Source organism: Spermophilus citellus (assembly GCF_964194105.1).
Source record: "Spermophilus citellus genome assembly, chromosome: 12".
NCBI classification, from domain to species: Eukaryota; Metazoa; Chordata; class Mammalia; order Rodentia; family Sciuridae; genus Spermophilus; species Spermophilus citellus.
This window is the reverse complement of record NC_138198.1, coordinates 40,598,805-40,618,645: the sequence shown is the minus strand read 5'-3', so window position 1 is coordinate 40,618,645 and position 19,841 is coordinate 40,598,805. Positions and strand designations below refer to the sequence as shown.

The following is a 19,841-nucleotide window of genomic DNA, read 5'->3' as shown; positions in this document are numbered from 1 at the left end:
TAAAATTCAATCTCCAAAAGGAAGATACCTTTTCAAAACCTATTTGTTCATTCACTTAGGTACTGGGGAATTGAACCACCAGCCCTTTACCACTGAGCTACATCCCCAGTCCTTTTTTTTTTCTTTGAGACAGGGTTTTGCTAAATTACCAAGGCTGATCTCAAGCTTGAGGTCCTCCTGCCTCAGCCTCCTGAGTCACTAGGACCACAGGCCTGCACCACCATACTCTGCAGGAGATGCCATTAACAAAACAAAAGTCACATCAATAATAAACTCCGCAGCAAAGTCACAAGGCTGGAAAGTGTGATGAGGGGAGCAGATCTCCGTGGGTATGACAGACAGGAAGTGCACTCCAGGCTGTCCCTCGTGTCACAAATGGGCAGGCCCAGGGGACCCAGGGACCAACCCCAGGACACCAATTGTCCCTGTAGAGAGCCAGGTCAGGCTTTGCAGCTCCTACAGCTTCTACCACACAGACCTTGTTGTTTGGCTTTTACGAAACTTTAAAATATAAGGATGACAGTGGAGACAGATTCTGAGCGAAAGCAGGCTGTGGGCTGATGTGGCCCTCAGGCAGGAGTCTGCCAGCCAGGACCAGCCAGAGCCATGCAGCAGGGGTGTGTGCCCAGCATCCAGCCTGCTCCCACCGGGCGCCCCTCACCTTGGAGACTGTGCTCCATGGGGAAATGCCTGGTCTCCTCGAAGGCCCTGCCCATCACCGGCCCCTTGAGCAGCGTGTTGATGGCGTCCACCTGGAGACAAGAAGCCCCCGGTGAGCGTGGCGGTCAGGGGGCTTCGAGGACCCAGGGCCACACCAGGCTGGGACGAGGCCGACCTGGTTGAAGAGGTGCTCCAGGCAGCCATGGAGCTTGTCCTGCTTGTCCGATGGGATGCGCATGTCACAGGGCAGCTCGTCCCCTGGCAGAAGACAGAGCGTGGCTGTCAGTCATTGCTGCCCCACCCCGCTCCTCCCCAACCTCTTCTCAAGGAGGCCACACGGCTATAGAGCCCTAGACCCACAGGGGACATGTAGCCTGCCAGACTCAGGCCCCAGCTGAGTCACTGGGCAAATCCCTGGACCTCTCTGAGCTTCTGTTTCTTCATCTAAAAAATGGTCAAGAAGCACAAACACCCCCCAGATGGCAAGCTGTTGTCATTCCCACTCCACAAATGAGGGCACTGAGGACAAAGACCTGGATCCCAGCCCCACAGAGTCACAGCCCCTGTTCCAGTGAAATCAGCTCCACTGAACCCCTCTGGGGACATATTTCAATGGCCTGATCTTCTATCATGAGACATTAGAGCCCAGCCACACAGTCCGCCTGCCTGGGCCTTCTTTTCTTCTGCCACATGATGGGGGCAAGTTTTTATGCAGAGACGTCCTCTGGCAGGACACAGCAGTAACGGGGTGCAGGGGGGCGGCCTGGGCAGCAGGAGGCCGTGGCTGAGGGTGGGAGGGATCCGCCACCTCAGCCTGTCTCTTATCTTTCCAATAATGGCCCATGTGGACGTGTGACCTATTTATGCACAAAGTGTACTTTCTAAGTCTGAGAGAATGAGACTGAAATTAACACACAGCAACGTCAGGCTTCAGGAAGCGCTGCAGACACAGCACGACCTCCTCTGATCATCCACCTGTCCATCCAGCCGCCCGCCAGCCACCGCATGTCCCTCTGCATACATGTGCCCTTGCCGACGGCATCCAAGTACCATCGGTGGGTACACTTGGGAGCACGACGGGTTTGGATTCGAGTTCACTGGCTTCTTTAAACCTTCCTGTGCTATCTGGACTTTGGGTTGGTGCATGGTCATCCCTATGGGCCCCCTTGGTTCCAGGGATCTGTGGGACCTCGGAGCACCCACCACCCACACATCCCATGCAACCATAGGCCATGGTGCACGACCGCACCGAGGTCTCTATCTGCTCTGTGTGGCGATCTTAGCTTTGCTAAGTTCCAGCACCTGGTGCGTGAGAGGTGCTTGACTAAGTACCTGCCAAACCAGCAGACAGAAGGAGGCTCCATGCGATTCAAAGCAACGAACTCCAAACAACGGAACAGAGCAGGAGGACACCCGCTAACCAACCGGCCCCGCTGGGCGGCCCACTCACCGGACCCCATCTCGTCGCTGCCCAGGTACGAGCTGTTGCTTCTCACGCTGGTGTAGGACAGGACCGAGTCCCGGTTGCTGTTGCACTCGCTGCGTTGGGGCGAGACGGCCGAGTCACCCTCGCTCGCACCCCTGGCCCCGCACCCAGACCCGCTCCAGAGCACGGTCAAGCCCCAGCCCAGGGGACAACCAGCCCGGGGTCTTTCAGGTCCGCCGGGGGGAAGCGCTTCATGGCCCAGCACAGAAACAGAGCGGAGAGTTGCTTCCACTCAGCTGTCACCACTGTCCAAGGTCCCCAGTGCTCCCGAGTGCCTGGCTCTTCTTAGGGACAACCCTGACTCTGGGCACAACCCACCACTCACCTGACCAAAAGGAACTCAAGGAATCAGGAGCAACTGTTCCAAAATTCCACCCCACGCTCTTTGACAATTCAATGAAAAACCAGAGGAACAGGAACTTCAGAAGGAAAACCCAGAGACGCGAGGGACCTTGGCCTCGGAGCTCCGAGGACAGGCACACACGCAGCGAGAACGACCCGGTTACAGACTCCAGGAAACTGGGCACAAGGACTAGGCAGGTCCCGTGGGGACAAGAGGAGCATTCGCTGGCCGCATCCCTGCAGCCCTGGGCTTTGCCCACCAGAGGGGTCTGGCTGCCTAGGACTCCTTCTGGCTGCAGCTGAAGGTGACAAGGCCCTTCTCAGGGGGTCCGGGGCTCATTAGGCTGAGATAAGGAATTACCAGCAGCCAGGCAGAGTTAGCACAGGGAACTGAGTTCTAATCTACTTAACCGCTAATTAAGGCCTCACTGATGTCGTTACAATTAATCTAACCAGTGGCAAGACAGCTCACGGCCCCTCAGAAGAAAAAGAAACAGACTTATTCCTCAGATCAAGTAAAAATAAATAGCGTTTATTTTTGTAGTGCTGGGGACTGAACCTCGGGGTGCTCTACCATTAAGGTGCACCCCCAGCTCTACCTACCTACCTACCTACCTATCATCTACTTATTTTGAGACAGAGCCTCACTAAGCTGGCCAGGATGGCCTTGAACTTGGGATCCTCCTGCTTCGGCCTCCCTAGCTCTGGCATTACAGGCGTGCATCCCTATGCCTGGCAGAAACCACAGGTCTTAAACCAAGTTTGAAGCACACCGTGTGGGCAGATCAGCCCTCTCCTCTGCACTGGGACACGTATGGCTGAAAGGGTGGCGTCTACCAGGCCAGATGGAAGCGCCAGCCTGGGCGGGGACCTGGGTGGGCTCTCTGGGATGCACCTTGGGCAGGTCTCAGGGCCAGACCACCGCATTCCACAAAACGTCCATGGTCCCAACTTCCATATGGTCAGAGGCTCACTGTCTTGCTGGCCGTCCCACCAAGCCCCGGGCCACCCATACCATGCCCACCTATAGGAGTCACGGTAGCTCATGGTATCGTGGCCCGAGTCCTCCTGGTCTTCCTCGGACACTTTGAAGCACACTTTCTTGATGCTCCCATGGTCGGTCCTGTCCATCTCGCTCTCCTCGCTGACCAGTGAGGAGGAGGAGGCCTCCTCAGCCAGGGGCGGGTCACAGGCCCCGCCAGGGGTGGGCTCCGTGATGGTGGACAGCAGCCTGCAGGGCAAGGGCTCCAGGTAAAGGCCCAGGCCCCAGCTTCACCAGCTGTGACCTTTGATCCTGCACAGGTAGCTGTCCAGGGTTTTGTGTCACCCCTTGGAAAGGCAACCACAACTGCGCAGCCGCCCGCAGCCCTGCCGGGGTGAGAGCGCAGGTTCACGCCTTCTGGCGGCTCCTGGCCTGGCTCTGCGCACGGGCTGGGGCTCTGCACATGGCCCAGAGGGCATGGCTTCCAGACGGCAGGCCGCAGGGCCTCGGACACCCCTGGGCTCTGCCACCACGGACAAGAGCACCTGGGACAGATGGCAGGTAAACACGCGCACAAGGAAAAGTCATTCAAAAGGCAGTTCCTGCCCAGGCTGCAGCCCCTTCAAACCCTAACGCCACCACCTCCTGTCTGAGAGGCCCGAGGCAAACTGTTCATGAGACTCGACCTGCGCAGCAGGATGGTGTCACAGGCGTCTCAAGGCTGGGAGGTGGGACTGACACGCCACATGTTAGACACAGTGCTGGGCCTCACAGGCGACCCACAAGCCCAGGCTAGCCACCATCCCGCCTCTCAGGAGATCAGGGTCACAACTGGCCCCGCTCTGCAGGTGAGGAAACCGAGGGTCAGAGAGGCAGCCTGAGGTCACACGGCCAACAGGCCAGGAGTAAAGCCCAGGCCTCGGGCTCCTGAGCCTACAGCCGCGGCCTCCACAGAGAAGTCCCCACCCATGAGGCAGAGAGCGCGACAGGACCTCAGGAGCCTGCAGCAGGGGCGCAGCACGAGGGGGTCCACCTGTCCCTGCAGCCCCCCCTCCCAGCCCTGAGGATTAAGAGAGCCTCGAGAGCAAGTCACCCTGTCCATCCCCGTTGTGACTCTAGCACAGGGCTCTTCAGCCTCCGATCTCCCCCAGGGGCAATGTGCCTTGCAGGGGATACTGGACGCCGTCTTGAGATGGTCTGGGTTGTCACCACAGGGGCAAGGGGTGCTAGGGCCTCTGGGGGATAGAGGTTGGTGACGCTGCCACCCACCCACAGTGCCCAGGGCGGCCCACAACACAGAATGACCCACCCAAAATGCCAACAGGCTCCAGGAAGACGCCCTGTCTTAAGGTGACCATGTGCCTCTCACTCTGCAGAACGGAATCAGCAGTTCCTTAGACCCCTTAGTACCTGGTCCCTGCTCAAGTGTTCCTGACACTCTCAAAATCGTCCCCTCCAGGCAGGTGATGTACTACTTCATCTCCTAGAGGGCGACATCCAGGAGGGCCCCAGCCCCATCCAGAGGCTGCTTCTGGTGGCTGGTCTCCAGGGTCCTAATGGCTACGTCCTGTCTCCTCCCCCACATGTTTGCTGAAGAAAGGGGTCACTGTCATGCAGAATGGCCCACCTCTGGCCTGCCCATCCCAGAGGTGCCATCAACCCTGCTCTGCCCCACCCTGCTGCCCTGCAGACACTCAGTGCCCACCCTTGGCACAGGGGGTGCTGCATGTGCCCTGCTGTGTCACAGCAAGGGGGACCTCAGGTCCAGCTCTCTATCTTCCTGGGATGTTAAAAGAACAAAGATCCCAAGGCTTTCACCAAGTGCCTCGGCCTCCCTGAGGAGGCTGCAGCACTCACTGCTCTGCTGGAAGGGTACTATGGCCCCCAGGGGCATCTGGCAATGTCTGTAGACACTCTGGGTTGTCACCTTGGGGGTAGGAGTGCCCCTAGCATTTGATGAGCGCAGGCCATTGTGTATAGGACCGCTCGCCTCAACAAGTTCACTCCCCTGCTGTGGAGTGAGGCCAAGGGCCCTGCCGCCCCGCGGGCCCTGCCTCGGCTCACCTGTTGATCTGGGTGACGTACTGCTTCATCTCCTTGAGGGCCACATCCAGCTTGGTGAAGAGCTGCAGGTAGGCGTCCTGCACCTCACGGTCCTCCTGCTTCAGCAGGAAGCTCAGGCCCCGGTCCTCCTGGCCCAGGGCCCTGCTGGGGGGCCCGAGGCTGTCGTTGAGAGCCTGGCCGTTGGGGTCCCTGTCCACAGCAGGCAGGCACTTCCAGGACGGGGCAGCCATGGTGGTGATGCAGTGCTGGGTGTAGGACATGGGGTTCAGATGGCCTGCGGGGGAGGAGGGCAGGCGGGAAGTCAGCGAAAGCAGACCCACTCCCAGAACTCCGGGAGAGGGAACTTCCCTGCCAGAACTTTCTTTTTCTTTTCCTTCTTTTGGCGGTACCAGGGATGGAACTGAGTGCCTCGTGCAGGCCAGGCAAATGCTCTACCACTGAGTTCTACCTCAGCCTTTTTAATTTTTTTTTTTTTTTAAATTTCGGGACAGGGTCTCACTAAGTTCCAATGCTGTACTCAAACTCTGTGATCCTTTGCCTCAGTTTCAGGTGCACACCACAGCGTCCGACTGCCCTTTTCAGAATCTTGATCCACTAAGTTACCTCAAGAAGACAGTTTCAGTTTGATGCTAATACACCTTTAACCACGGTTGGCTTTTCCTGTCTGGAAATGCAGACATGGTGGCTGGCATACCAGCAGCCATACTCCACCATGAGGCACCCTGAAAGTTAGAGACCCCTTCTAGAGATGGTGATGCAGAAAGATAGAAGGGCCTGGACTCCTAATGACCACGGAGCCACCATTCTAGCCTGGACTGTTGGCCCCCAGACACGGTTCTGTTGAGGTACCAGAGTGTGAGTCTAAGCACCGCCTCTAACAGAGACGAGCAGGTACCTTGCTCAGGGTCAAGGCCGATGAGGGAGGGCTTGTGTCCGAAGCGAATGCTGAAGGACCTGCCCACCGAGGGGGTGGTCTTGGGGTAGGACACCTCCATGAGGTTGACGTGGCAGTTGGTGGGGCAGAAGTCCAGGCCGCACAGGGGGTGGGGCTCTAGGGCTGCCTGCTTGAAGGCGGGGCTGACCCGGCTCCTCAGCTGAGCTGCAAACTGAGAACAGAGGGGGCACGGACCGTGAGTGGGGACCGGGGATTCTGGGCCACCCCTAGGAAGCAGGGCCTCCGAATGGGAAGCACTGCCCCCACACTGTCCCTCCTGGGCCAGGCAGAGGCCGGGGCGTGGGGGCCTCAGGACTTAGTTGCACCCACTTCTCCACGTCAGCTGCTGCACCTGAGCTGGCCTCAAGGAACCGTCTCTCCTGGCTCAGTTCTGAGGTTCAGGCAGGGCTGCCTTCCCCCCAACAGGGACTAGGACAGGGCCAGCAAGAGCTCCCTCTGATAGCGCTAAGGCCAGAGCTATGAGGGCCACCACCTCATGGCCCGAGTGTGAAGCCACGTGGGGAACAAAACCGAGGGACGGAGAGTGGCCGTACTCCTGCAATAGTGTCATATCCGATTGAGAGCCTGGATACAACCATGCCTGAAGTTCACCTATGTACTCTTCAGTGACAGAAACCCATAAAATTTCCTGTTTAAGCAAAGTTGGACTGGAGTTTGACACTGACAAAAAAAATACCCCAGGTGAGGTCCCATGCCTGGCAGCCGGCGGTGGAGACCTCTGGGGCGCAGCTACCTTCTGGTAGCAGGCGATCCTCCGGCCGATGCTCTCCAGCTTGGTGTCACAGATGTTGCGGAACTCGAAGTGGGGCATGGTCACGATGGCGCTGCTCCTGGCCATGAGCCGTCCGCAGTTCTGCACAAAGGCGCTGTCCTCTGCAGCGAAGGCCTCCAGGACCTGCAGAAGCAGCAGTGGCCGCTGAGCACCCACTGAGCCGGGAGGGTCCAGGCTCTACCAGCACCCCAGGTCAGGTCCGCGGCGGCCATGCTGCAGACTCAGGCTAAGGGACAAGTCGCCTCCTCGGCCCATGGCCGCCAGGTGCAGGGACAGGGACTGGACCTCGGGCTCCAGAAGGGCCCCTGCCCAGCACCTTGGCGGCGAGGCCGAAGCAGCCGCGGGGCTCCACGATCCTCTCCAGCACGTGGCACTTGATGCCGGCCGTGCTCACGTACTCGTACACCACGCCGTGCTCCAGGCTCACGTTGTCCACCGTCAGGCTGACCACCGGCCTGTCCTCGCGCAGACTCAGCTGTGGGCCCAGGGACAGCAGGGGCCAGGCTGGAAGCCAGGGGGCAGGCGACACTGAGGAGGGCACCGCGCCACGCAGCCAAGCCCTGGCACCGGCATGCAACGGGAGCCTCAACTCGAGGGCGGCCGGAGCCCGTTCCACGGCGCTGGCTGCCTCTGCTGCCTGCTGCCGTCCACCCCGCCCTGGAAGAGCCTGCCCACCTGCCCCCCACACCCAGTCCCACAGGTGGGCAGGACACTGGCACAGAACAGGACTCCGCCCTGTCCCTGTCGCGACCCTGCCTCCCCCTACCAGAGTCTGGCTGGTCGTCCTCCAGGGCCCCCAGGTCCTCTCTGGGGCTCTCCTGGCTGGCTCGCGCCTCCTGGCCGTCCTCATGGGTGTGGTAGATCCAGTGGTAGAGGCCCTGGGAGGAGCCGCTGTGAGAGGGACGGCCAGGGAGGAGGGGACGGGGCCAAGGGGCCACCGGCTCAGCTCTGGGCCAGTTAGGGACACTACCCTAAAGGAGCTTCCAGATGTCCCTGGAGCTCCCAAGGCCCCCGGGAACGCCCTGCCCTCAGCCTGGATGGAGCCCGCCCCACCACTGCCAGGGGAGGGAGCCTTGAAAAGTGCCAGCACCCGAGTCCCCAGGCCAAGTCACAGTCTGGCCGTGGACACCCAGACAGACAGCAGAGGGGGTGGACGATGCCACCCTGCCTAGAGCCCCTGTCTGTATCCCAGAGCTGGGGACCCAGGTGGGGGGTGGGGCCAGTCCTCTGGTGCCCTGGGCAGAGCCCCCTGTGCTGCCCGCACGTCTCCCCAGGGGGGGCACCAGCCCCGGCCGCTCACCAGCGCCTCCTCTCCACGACTCCGGAACGCCTGGAAGTGCTCCAGGACCTCTTGGGCACCCTCGCTGGCCACGTTGTTGCCATTGACCTTCAGGACACACTGGCCGGCACACAGTCCAGCAGCCATGGCCTCGGAGCCTGGGGGAGGAGCGCTTGAGGCAGGGCCAGGGCGGCGGGGTGCAGCAGGCAAGGCAGGCCACCGGAGGCACCTGGCCACACCTCCCCCTGGAGCCAGCAGTGGCCCCCGAGTGCACAGAGTGGGACCTGGCACCCCACTTCACAGAAGAGACAGACTCAGAGGGGACAGCTAGCCAAGGCCACACACAGAGGAGCCGGGTCTGAATCCAGGCTCAGGTCACTCGAGAGCTTCGTCTCCCTCATTGCCCTGCACAACCCGTGGTCCTGCACCAGGGTCAGCCCGTGTGGCCAGGGGAGCAGAGGCTCAGGAGGATCGGCAGCCTCGAGGCCACCTGGCCAGAAGCCGGGCCTCGAGCTGGCGCTACCAGTTGCCAGGTGCACCTTCCTCCCGCATCCCCTGGGGCCTTGGGGACAATGTGACTTGCAGACAAAGACTGAGATTCTGCCTGTGTGGGCAGGTGACAAGGGCACACCCTGCTGTCCACGGAACCATCATTCAGGACTCCTCCACCTGCTGGGCTCAGGGTCCTCACTGCTAAGAGGGGACAAGGATCAAGCCACTCACAAGGTTCCTGAGAGACCAGGGAATTGGCACAGGAGGCATCCAGCACCGAGCCCGGCTCTGGGCAAGGGCTCGGGAACATGGCAGCCTTGCTGGGCTTGGCTGGTTCACCCACTGCTACGGTGTAGACCTGGAATGTCCCCAAAGGCCTGGACCCAGCTGGGTGCTTTCTCAGAGGTGGAGGAAACACGAAGAGCCGGGCCAAGGGGGTAGCCCCAGGACTGTTTTGAGACAAGGTCTCACCAAGTTGCTAGCCTTAAATTTGGGATCCTCCTGCCCCAGCCTCCTGAGTTGCTGGGATTATAGGCATGTGCCACCATGCCCAGCCAACCTTTCCTCCATGTAGGGTGACAGTCTTGAGTATTTTGTTATAGTAACGGAGAGCTGCTGGCACACTGATCACTACACGCTGTGGCTGCTCCAGGGCAGGGCTTCTCCCCTGCACTCCCTCCACCTGGGCCAGGGAGCTCGGCTCTGTAGGGCCACCCTGGGCACTACGGGGTGACAGCTGCATTCCGGTCTGCCCTAGAGGCTAATGGCACATCCTCCCCAGTTGTGACCACTGAAAACATCTCCAGTCCTGCCAGATGTCCTCTGGAGAAGGAGGCAAGTCACCCGCAGTCACAGATCACTGCTTCAAAGATAAATCACAAGCTCACTCTAAAATGCTCTCCGTTTCTCGGGAGCCCTCTGTTCACTTTCTCAGTGAACAGATATTAGAGGTATAACTCTGACCTCAAAAGTGACCTTTAGAGTTTAGAAGGAAGCCCTGAGATACAATGCTGGGCCCAGTCCTGCAGACCTGCCCGTCTCCTCTCCAGGACAAGGCGCTGCAGAGAGCAGAGGCCTCCAGCTGGTGGCCCTGGGGCTGCGGCATGGCTCTGTGGGACCCTGACTTCTCCTGACATGCCCAGTCTGGCTCCAGGGCCAGTCCCTGCCCCGCAAGGCCAAGCCTGGAGAGCGCTGCCACTTCAGGGACGAACAGCGCCCGTCACCTTGCCGTGGTCCCCAGGGCTCCCTGGTGTCTCTCAGGCTGGTCCGCCCACGTGTGCTTAGTGTTCCCAAGTCTTAGCTTCAGGAAGGGAGAAAAATGCCAATGGCACCCGGGTCGGCAGAGCTGGGTGCACGGGTCCCCATGACTCTGAACTCCGGGGACACAGACAGCCCCAGCCCAGAGCTGCTGCTGGTCAGCCAGGCTCCTGCTCACCTCTCCCCATGGCGAAGACATAGGGCGGGGCCGCTCCTCGGATCTGGAAGCACAGGGCCTCTGGGTGGTCGGGGACTTTGATGGTCCTGCCGCAGGCACAGTGACAGGGAAAGGCCGTAGGAAAGCAGCATCCTTCCCCATAACCTGGGGCCACCTGGGGAGCCCCTGCCTCTAAGGCTTCTGGGAAACTCAGCCCAAAACAAGAGCAGCACCAGGCAGCCCAGTCCCACATGAGGGGACATGCCAGTTACCCAGAGTCCACGCCACCAATCCTCAGTGGCCAAGAGCCCTGAAGTTCCACAGGCCTGCCTGCACTGCCCCCACACCCAGGAGCCCTGGAGGCCAGGCCAGCACCCCCGTGGACATTGACTCAATTATCGTAGACGGCAGGGTGAGAAGTGGCCCAGCACACCTTGGTGTTGTCCCCCCAAAACACCCACCAGTCCCCTAGAGAGGGGTTGGAAAGCCCGAGTGTCAGACACGCTGGGGCCCGTTCTCGACCACAGCAGAGAGGGGCCACACCTGCTAGGGTGGGCAGCAGGCGTCCTTTGTCCTGGACACGCCCACCCAGGCTATGTCCCCAGGCCTGCCTTTGTCCCTCCTTTTCTGGCACGTCCCCTCGTGTGCCAGATAAAGCCATCCCCTAAGCCTGTTCCAAACCCCAGGTGCTTCCGGAAGTCAAGCAGACGGCTGGCTCCCCTTTGGCCAGCTCCGCCACCTGCACGGGCCAAACCGTGCTCAGATCTCCCTGAACGAGCTGGCCTTTTACTGAAACTGTCACATCAGAACGCCCCCCTCCCGGCAACAGAGCGCTGGCCTCAAATAAAAGAGAGGCGTAGACACCCAGCATGACTTTTCCATGGACGACTCTCCCCTGTAACTCATCTGTCCCGCCGCCCCTCCCTCTCCCCCTGTAGCCCCCGCACCCGTCAGAACCTCCAGCCGCTCTCCATAGGGCTCACCGTGGCGCAGGGCCCCACAGGCCTGGCCGCCCTGTCCCGCTGGCCTCCCCCACCCGTCCGCACCCCTCGGCCTCCCTGCTGGGCCTCACAGCTGCCAGAGATGGCCCCACCACAGGCCCAGGCACCGCTGCTTCCTCTGCCTGGAGCCCTGCTCCCCCAGAAGTCCCCATGAGGAGCCCTGGTGACCTCTCTGGCCACCTTATCACAGTCTAAGGCCAGCTCTGTGCGTCTCCATGGCTCACTCGCTGCCCCAGCTGGGGACGTATCTCACGCCCCGACCAGTGTACTTCTGTCCCCTGCTCTGTCCCCCACTTGACCAGGGGCCCATGAAGGGCAGGAGCTGCGTCCATGCTGACAGGGCCGCATGCCAGGCCCACGCCCCTCGGCCCAGCCGAGGCTACTGAAGAGCAGGGGCAGCGTGTCCCATGGTGGCTTCAGTGACGGCCACCCCCCAGGCCACAGAGCTCCCACCCCACCAGCCCCAGCACTGGTCCCTCCTCAGCATGCCATCAGGCTGGGCACCAGGCCCGGGGTCACTCACTCTTTGGCCTTGGTGGCCACCAGGAGGCGCAGGGGGCGGCGGGAGCAGAAGCACTGGTTGAGGAGGGACTCCACCTCTGAGAAGGGCCGCAGGAACACCAGGTCCTCGTTGATGGAGTAGATCCTCCTGCCCACCTGCAGGCCGGCCATCCTGGGGGCAGCAGAGGACAGGCGTGTGAGTGCAAACACTGCCATCCACAGTGAAGGGCCCTCCCTGTGTTCCTCAAGGACAGGGACAGCCCAGCGGGCCAAGGCGGCTCCCCCAGGGAAGCCCTGCAGGGCGCGGGGCCTGGGTCTGGACCCAGCTACAGGGGCCACTGGTGGGGGGTCTAACAGGGTGCCCACCTCGTGACTGCCCCTCACAAAGGGCTTTGGGAGCCTGGGCTGCCTGGCCTGGCAGCTGCAGCCCCACCTCCCCACCCAGGAGAAGCTGCGAGTCTGGGGCTCAGATCCCCTCCCATTCCTTCTCCTCCAGACCATGCCCAGGGGACAATGAGCTCCTCCTGCTCGAGCCACCAATATTTAGGTTTTTTATCTTCGCAGCTCATTCCAAAACTGATTCAGAACTTGAGTGTGTCCTGGGCCTCCACACAGCGCCAGCAGGGGGCGCTGGTGGGCCGCACCAGGACAGCGCCAAGCGGCCAGGGCGTCCGGCTCCCTAGTACCTGCAGGGGTCCTGGGCCCAGTTTCCCCATATGGACAAGAGAGAGCACCAGCCCTCGTCCCCAGACCTGCTGAGCTGCCCTCCCACCTGCACAAGCCCCTGCCAGAGCAGCCCTGGGCCTCACCTCGGCCAGCGAGCCCCTCTGGACCGACTTCACCACCACGGCCTTGTTCTTCTCCTCGATGTCGAAGCCGTAGTCCTCCTCCTGGGGCAGGATCTGGGGGCCCGAAGCAGACCCGGTCAGGCAGGAGGTGCCCAGGGCACCCCACCCTGATGCCCACAGGACTGGGATCCTGCTGTCTCCTCATGCCCCAGGGCCACCAGGGTGGGGTGCAGATGAGGGGCCTGCAGCACAGCAACCAGACCAGGCCAAATACAAGCCCCACCTGCACACAGTAGGCACCTGAGGTGAGGGCACCACCTGGCTCCCGCCAGAGCCTGGTGTGTGTTCAATCTGTCACCCCTTCCTCCTGCAAACCCAGGGACAGTCCCCTCTCTACACGCTGTCTCCCCATCCACTGGCATACCATAGGTGCTCAATAAATGACTTAATGAATAAAGCAGACCCAAGACACCCAGCCCCATGACTGTGGGAGTGGAAAAGCAGCTCAAGGAGCAGCAGCCCTCTACTGTTGGAAGCAGGTGCTGGGGCTCCTGGGGACACAGGGAAATGGGCGCAGCCATGCAATAACATCCAGGGAGCCGCGCCGGTCAGACACGCCAAGCGCTCCGTGGGTACGGCAGACACGATCCCCAGCAAGATGGACTGGACAGTCCCCCTCTGCAGCTGACCGCAGGGGAGGGCCAGCCCGGGATCAACCGCAGACCGCAGTGCAGGGCTGTGAGCAGCTTGAACTACAGGACAGCAGCTAAGGGCCGGGGCCTGCCCTGGGTGGCTGAGGGCCACACTGGAGCTGAGGGCTGGACATGGGAGTGGGGAAGAACCCCAGGCAGCAGCCAGCGGGCCACGGCCCTGAGGCACTGAAGGGGAAGGAAAGGGCTCAGGTGGCTGGGGCCGGGCGAGGACAGCACCGGAGGTGGAGGGGAGAGGCAGAGTCCCCTAGGCCACGCTGAGCACTTGCAGCCCACCCTGGGTGTGAAAGGAGCCCCGGAGAGGAAGGAGAAATGGAACCCACAGAAGGCACTGAGTGTCTCCACACCAGGCCGACTCCGGCTCTGACATGGGCAGGGTGAGCAACCCGCTCTGAGCCCCTGTCCACCACCCGCTGGGACCATGCATCTGGAGGGGCTGGTGCTCACTGGTGGACAGAGAAACAGGATTTGGGGGGCTAGGCGGGTCAACTTCCTGCAAAGCTGTGAGACCTCCCTGAATTGCAGAGCTATCGACAGCCACCGAACACAGGTAGGCGCCAGTCTGAGACCCAGGCTCTGGGGGGCAGGGAAGTGGCTTTGGGAGGCCGTCCCCGGGCACAGCACCAGGCTGCAGCAGCCGGGAAGACAAGTGGAGCTGGAACTCAGGGAGGGCGCCCAGCACCCCGGACCTGTGTGAGGAGGGCGCCTGGGCCATGCAGTGACCTGGCCTCCGGCCACCTCCAATCCCACAGGAGGCCTGGGAAGGACGGTGCCCAGGCCCAGCCTGCTCCTACCAGCAGCCGCTTGGCCAGGATGTTCTCCACCAGCTTGAAGTCATTGTGAAGCTGTCTGTTCTTGCTGTTGGTCCCCTCCATCTCCTCGTCAGCGTGGAAGCGGAAGTACTGGGACTCGTCCTTGAACTCGCTCTTCTCCAGCACTGCAGACCCAGACACACAAGCCACGGTCAGACTCACAGCCACACGTCAGCCACACTTGCCACCTGGCAGCCAAGGGCTGGGCTAGCCCCACACAGGTTTGGTATGTCCCAAACCCCCTGGCTGCTCAGGGTGTGACGGGCGTAAAGGACTGCGGAGCCCTCTGCGGATGGGACTCTGACTCGGGAAAGAGTAAGCCAGACCCCTACCTCACACCACACACCAGGACTCCTGGGGGTGGAAGACCTGCTTGTGAACAGTAAAGCCACAGTCGGCCAAGCACACGCACGCTACCTCGGGGCTAAGGCAGGTACGGACACAAACCAAGGGGGTCGGCAAACTGAGGCTCCAGGACACACGTCTGGCCCACTACCTGTTCCTACAAATAAAGTTTTACTGGAAAGAGCCCCAACACTGTCCGCAGCTGGCAGCTCTCCAGCCACAATGCCAAGGTTGGACAGGTGTGACAGGTCACAAGGCACACAGGGCCTAAATTCCCACTATCTGACTCTTTACAGAAAAAAGTGCTGACCCCTGTACCAGGATGAGCCAGGAAAATGCACACAAGAAACCAGATGCAGCCCGAGGCCATGGCTTAGGGTCACCAGGCACCTCCGGGCCAGGCCTCTGTGGCTGTGCTTAGCTCGTCTACCCCTTGGGCAGATGGAAAGGCTGTTGCAGCCCTTCCACAGGTGGAAAGACCAACGCCCAGGCCGATAGACAAATCCGTCCAGGTCAGGGTCAGCAGCCGCACTGGGGCCCCACGCAGGCCCCTCCTTTCCCTGTGCTGCCCCCCGGGCCTGTCAGCGAGGGCTGGGTGAAATAAGCCAGGGGAATCCGGCCTGTGAGGTTCAGGTAGCCAGCTGCCTAAGGTTAGCGGGTCCCTGCGGCCAGGAGAACCAGCTGCCTAGACGCACCCCTAAAGACGGGGGATCTGGTGGCGGAACAGAAGACAAAGGAAGTGTTTCCTCTTCCTAGTCCCCAGGACACTTCGCCAGGACCCTACCTGTCTGGCCACCATATCACCTCTTTGGAGAAAACAGACACACAAATTGCTACTTCCCCCAGAGTGGGGAGCCAGGAGGGCGGGCTGGCTTGGCCTCTACTGTAAACACGAAGCTAGAAAATTCCGGGAGTGGGAGGAGAACGCAGTGCTGTGTCCTGCTGGCGTGTCCCGAAAAGGCAGGGAATCCCCAGGTGAGGCCCAACTTACACCTCTCTGTGGAGGCCACTGGCCAGGCTCTATGAGCCACACAGACCTGGAGTCAGGTCCCCTGCTTGGACCCTTGCTGACCCTGACCACATGCACGTCCAGCCTCATCCACAGGGAAAAGAGCAGACAGCCTGTATTGGCATGAGAGGGGTCCAGCCTGGGGGTACTTCTCTGGGACAGCTCAGCTCCACTGCAGGAGGTCCCGCCAGCCCCACTCTGTGCCTGCCCTGCACTTGGCCAAGGCCGCAATCCTGGGCTTGGGCTCTTTTTCCTATTTTAGCCTATTTTTGAGGTCGTGGCAGGGACAGGAAAAAAGGGCCGCACCCTGCAATTTCCCACCCTCCAGAGCATCCAAACTGCTGGGACCCCCCTGTGGAATGTCCTCTCCCAGCAGCCTTCCTGGAATAGCAGCGGGGGTGGACCCCTAATTACCCTCACCCACAAACAAGTGGTCCGGCCCAGCTGGCTGGTGGGCGAGCAGAGCTGTTGGGAGGCCCCAGGGGCACAAGGGCAGCTTCTGGGCACACTGAGCCAGGGCAGATGGGTGACCTAGCCTCACGGGGGAAACGAACAGCAGGAAGCAGCCCGGACCCCATAAACCATGGCAGATGGCAAGGCCTCCTGGGAAAGCTGGGGAACTGAGGCCCAGCGGGGAGCCCCCCAGAGGCAGGTCCCGCCCCACCCACAAGCCAGAAGGCAGGCCTTGGGGCTGGAACACGGTGGCCGCCCCTGGTTCCCTAAATAAAGTCTGACGGCACATGGCCATGCCCAGCTGGTTCAGTGCTGTGTGTAGCTGCTTCTGTGTTACAAGGGCAGAGAGTGGCTGTGACAGGGACCCTGTGGCCCGCAGAGCTGAGAGCACTTGTCACCTGGCCTTTCAAGAGAAAGTTCCAAGCTGAGTTCATCAGAAGAGCGGCAGCTGGGGAGGACCCGGCCGAGGGCCCGAGGCCTAGGGTCTCCTGACCCAACACTCTCCCACCTCTGTGCCACCGCCTGGCCCTAGCCACGTGGCCCTGCCCTGGACCTCCACCAGGCCCCTGCCCCGCCCCACAGACTGAAGCCAGAAGGGTCTAGAAGAAACCCAAGTCACCACGTCCCTCCTGCTCAGAACCTCTGGGGACTCCTGCCTTGCTCAGAGTGAGAGTCCAAGGCCTCCTCACTTGCACCACCTGGAACGATCCAGAAGATGTGATCTTTCTGATTGGGACACACACAGAAACGACTGGGACCTGTCCTGCTCGTTGCTGTCCCCAGGATCTAGCACCGAGCCTGGGACACAACAGGCACCGGCTGGAGAAGAGCAGAACCATGAGTCTGGAAGGCCACGTGGGCCCAGCCACAGGCAGGAAGGCTGCCTTGACATGGGCCCCCGGAACGGCGCAAGGGGCTGGCGGGCAGCAGGAGTCGCGCTCTGAGTGACGGGCGAGGCGGGCAGGGAGGGCTGGGCAGAGGCCGGGGAAGGGTTACCATGGTGCATGAAGCCGTTGTTGCACAGGCCCACGCCGAGCGCCACGGCCTCCTCTCGCGTCTGGCAGTCTCCCTGGCAAGGAACAGAGGGGCACAGTGGCCTTAGGTGAGCTGGCAACTCTGAGCCACATCCCGCCAGAGCCACCGCCCACACCTCCTCATCCACGCTGCTCCTCTAAGTCCCCTTCCACTTGAGGCTTTGTCCCTGCAACTGAAAACTTGCCAACTGACACCATCAGAACCAGGGCATGTGGTTCCTCTCAGGGCCACCTGGGCGACCCGTCTCCCCCCGGAAGCCTGGAGATGACAGGCCAGTGCGCAGGGCACTGTAGGGTTCTGCCCCAGCCGACCCTCCCTGGCAGACGTCCTGAGCAGGACCGTGCTCAGGACACACCCCCACCCCAGGGCCAGACAAGGAGTCACCATCCTGCGGGGCCACAGGAACCTCCCTGCCCAGGTGCGGGACACCTGAGGGGTGGAGGCAGGACAGGAGGCAGGTGTGTGCTTCTTCCCAGCAGCGGCCCCTGAGGTGGTCCCCGGGGCTCCCCCTCCTCAGACTTCCCTGGCGCCTGGCTCCCAGGTCTGCCCCACCTCCTCCCAGGGAGCCCTGTCCCCTGCCACCACCACCCCCGCTAAATTATCCAACATCATTTCTGTTGCCTGCAACCCAGATAATCTCAATACAGTGGCGGAGAGAGAGTGGAAGGGCAGCGGGGGACTTGGGCAGAGGACAGCAGGACAAAGGCCCAGAGGTGGGAAGGAGAAACCAGGAGGAGCAGGGCAGCCAGGGGAGCAGCCAGGCGGGGGCAAGGGCCTGGAGCCTTGCTGTGTCCCCCTGGGGACAAGGCTGCAGTCCTGAAGTCTGTGGACTGAGAAAGGAGCTGGGGAGGGGGTCACTGGCAAGAGGCCCTCCAGCCGCCTCCCTCCCCAACAACTGGCCAAGGAGTGGCAGAGGGTTCTGCGGCCCTCCCTGCCAGCAGCCTGGGGTGAGGAGGGCATTTTCCCAGGTTCAAGGGACACCGCTGCTCTATCAGAGGTGGCTGCGGCTGAGCACAGGCCAGGCCCTGAGCAGGTGGGGGCAGCTCTGGCCTTGGGTTTACTGACCCAGCCAGACAGTGCTAGAGAGCCAGTGAGCTCAGGCCCAGCTGAGGGAGGGCCCCAAGGGGCTGCAGCCCAGGCAGCCACCCCCAGCTGCCAGGATGGCAGGAGGGACATCCAGGGTCCAGGTGGCGCAGGCCCAGCTCAACAGCCAGGCAGGCGGGGCAGCATCTGGCATCCACCTGACTTCTGGGCAGCCTGGGCTCCCCACCCTGAGGGACCTGGGCAGGTGACCAGCGAGGTCCCTCACCACAGCAGGGCAGACACAGGTTAGAGTGACAGGTCCTGGATTCATCACCTGAGAGCAAACCTGTCATCCTGGGTTGGCAATCACCACTGGGGGCATTTTGTCCCCTGTGGGGAGAGGCACAAGCTAACCAGGCTCAGAGGCCATGTATCTCACTGGGGTCCTCAGCCCCATCCTGCCCACTCACGGCTCACCCTCGGGCTCCTGCCCTGCTGCGCACGCCACTCCCCTGGGGCCTTTGCACCTGCTCTTTCCTCCACCTAGGGTGCCGCCCTGGGCTTTTCAGGCCTCAGCACTCGGTCACCTGCTCTGAGTCCTCCCCTAACTATCCCAAAAGTAGTCCCCAAGCCCTCCCCCACAAGTCCTCCCCAGAAACACCATCCGTCCCTCTCACTGCCCAGCACACTGGGGGCTACTGTAGGGTGGTTAGGGGAAGGACTCAGAGCAGGTGACCGGTGCTGAGGCCTGTTCTGTTTAAGGTCTGTCTCCCACCCGGCCCCTCCAGGCAGGACCCCGCCACCGCACGCACCTCCCAGCCCTCGATGTGGGACTGCAGCTGCTCCAGGGCTTCCAGCTTCTCCATCTGCCGCTTGGTCTTGTTGATGTTGGAGCAAACGGTCTTCATGGCCTGCAGGGCGCTCTGCACCGCCGGGTGGTCGGGGTGCTTGCCTGGGGTCCTCTTGGCCAGCTCCTGGGCAGGGCAGAGGCAGGAGGGAGACGTCAGTGGGGGCCTAGCGGGGCCGGTGTGACCTGGGCTGGGAACGTCACTCGTGCACTCCTATAAAGGCCACCCAAGCACCTCCTCGATGGCAGGCAGAGAGCTAGGGTCTGGAGATGAACCTCCTCGCCTGGTGGACAGCACGTCCTAGTGGAGCAGAGTCACGGACAGAACCAGCTCCAAGCAGGGACACACACAAGACCAAGCAGACCAGGGTTTGGGGCAGGTGACTTCAAACAGGGAGGTCGGGGAGACCCTCAAGGAGCTCACATCTGAGCAGCCACGGGCTGAAGTGAGGGGGACCTGTAATAATATGAGGGAGGAGTGTCAGGGCAGAGGGACCAGCACGTGCAAGGGACCTGGGGCAGGGGCACGAGTGGTATAAAACAAGCACAGCGAGGAGCCAGTGCCTCTGGAGGAGGAAAGACAGACGCAGACACAGGAGAAGGGCAGGTCACGGAGGTGGCCACGGATCCTGCCCCAGCCCCAGTTTTCTTAGTGAAATGGGCATAAAACATGTCTTGGGGCTGGGGATGCAGCTCAGTGGCGCAGGGTTTGCCCAGCATGCACGAGGCCCTGGGTTCCATCCCCAGCACCGCAAGACACCCCTGGCCTAGGGGACTCAAGATGGGCGTGTGAGGCTCACCCCAGCCACCCGCCCCTTCTGTCAGCTCAGCCCCCACCTCAGGCACAGGCTGGGACGCGCGGGACGCTAGG

General features: G+C 61.6%; 1 pseudogene across 1 annotated transcript in view; it reads right to left on the bottom strand.

The window, feature by feature from the left end:
- The window catches only part of LOC308631616 (phosphatidylinositol 3,4,5-trisphosphate-dependent Rac exchanger 1 protein-like), a 30,535-nt pseudogene extending 11,546 nt beyond the window's left edge, over positions 1-18,989 (bottom strand). Inside the window, exons 1-16 of the transcript XR_014024315.1 lie at positions 18,936-18,989; positions 17,062-17,134; positions 14,241-14,383; positions 12,758-12,850; positions 11,971-12,119; positions 10,468-10,553; positions 8,562-8,698; positions 8,028-8,139; positions 7,578-7,765; positions 7,223-7,384; positions 6,430-6,640; positions 5,535-5,808; positions 3,513-3,719; positions 2,111-2,199; positions 836-918; positions 662-752 (exon numbers count right to left, since the gene is read on the bottom strand). The product of XR_014024315.1 is annotated as a phosphatidylinositol 3,4,5-trisphosphate-dependent Rac exchanger 1 protein-like (transcript). The remainder of the gene's footprint in view (positions 1-661; positions 753-835; positions 919-2,110; positions 2,200-3,512; positions 3,720-5,534; positions 5,809-6,429; positions 6,641-7,222; positions 7,385-7,577; positions 7,766-8,027; positions 8,140-8,561; positions 8,699-10,467; positions 10,554-11,970; positions 12,120-12,757; positions 12,851-14,240; positions 14,384-17,061; positions 17,135-18,935) is intronic.
- Between the last annotated feature and the right edge of the window lie 852 nt (positions 18,990-19,841).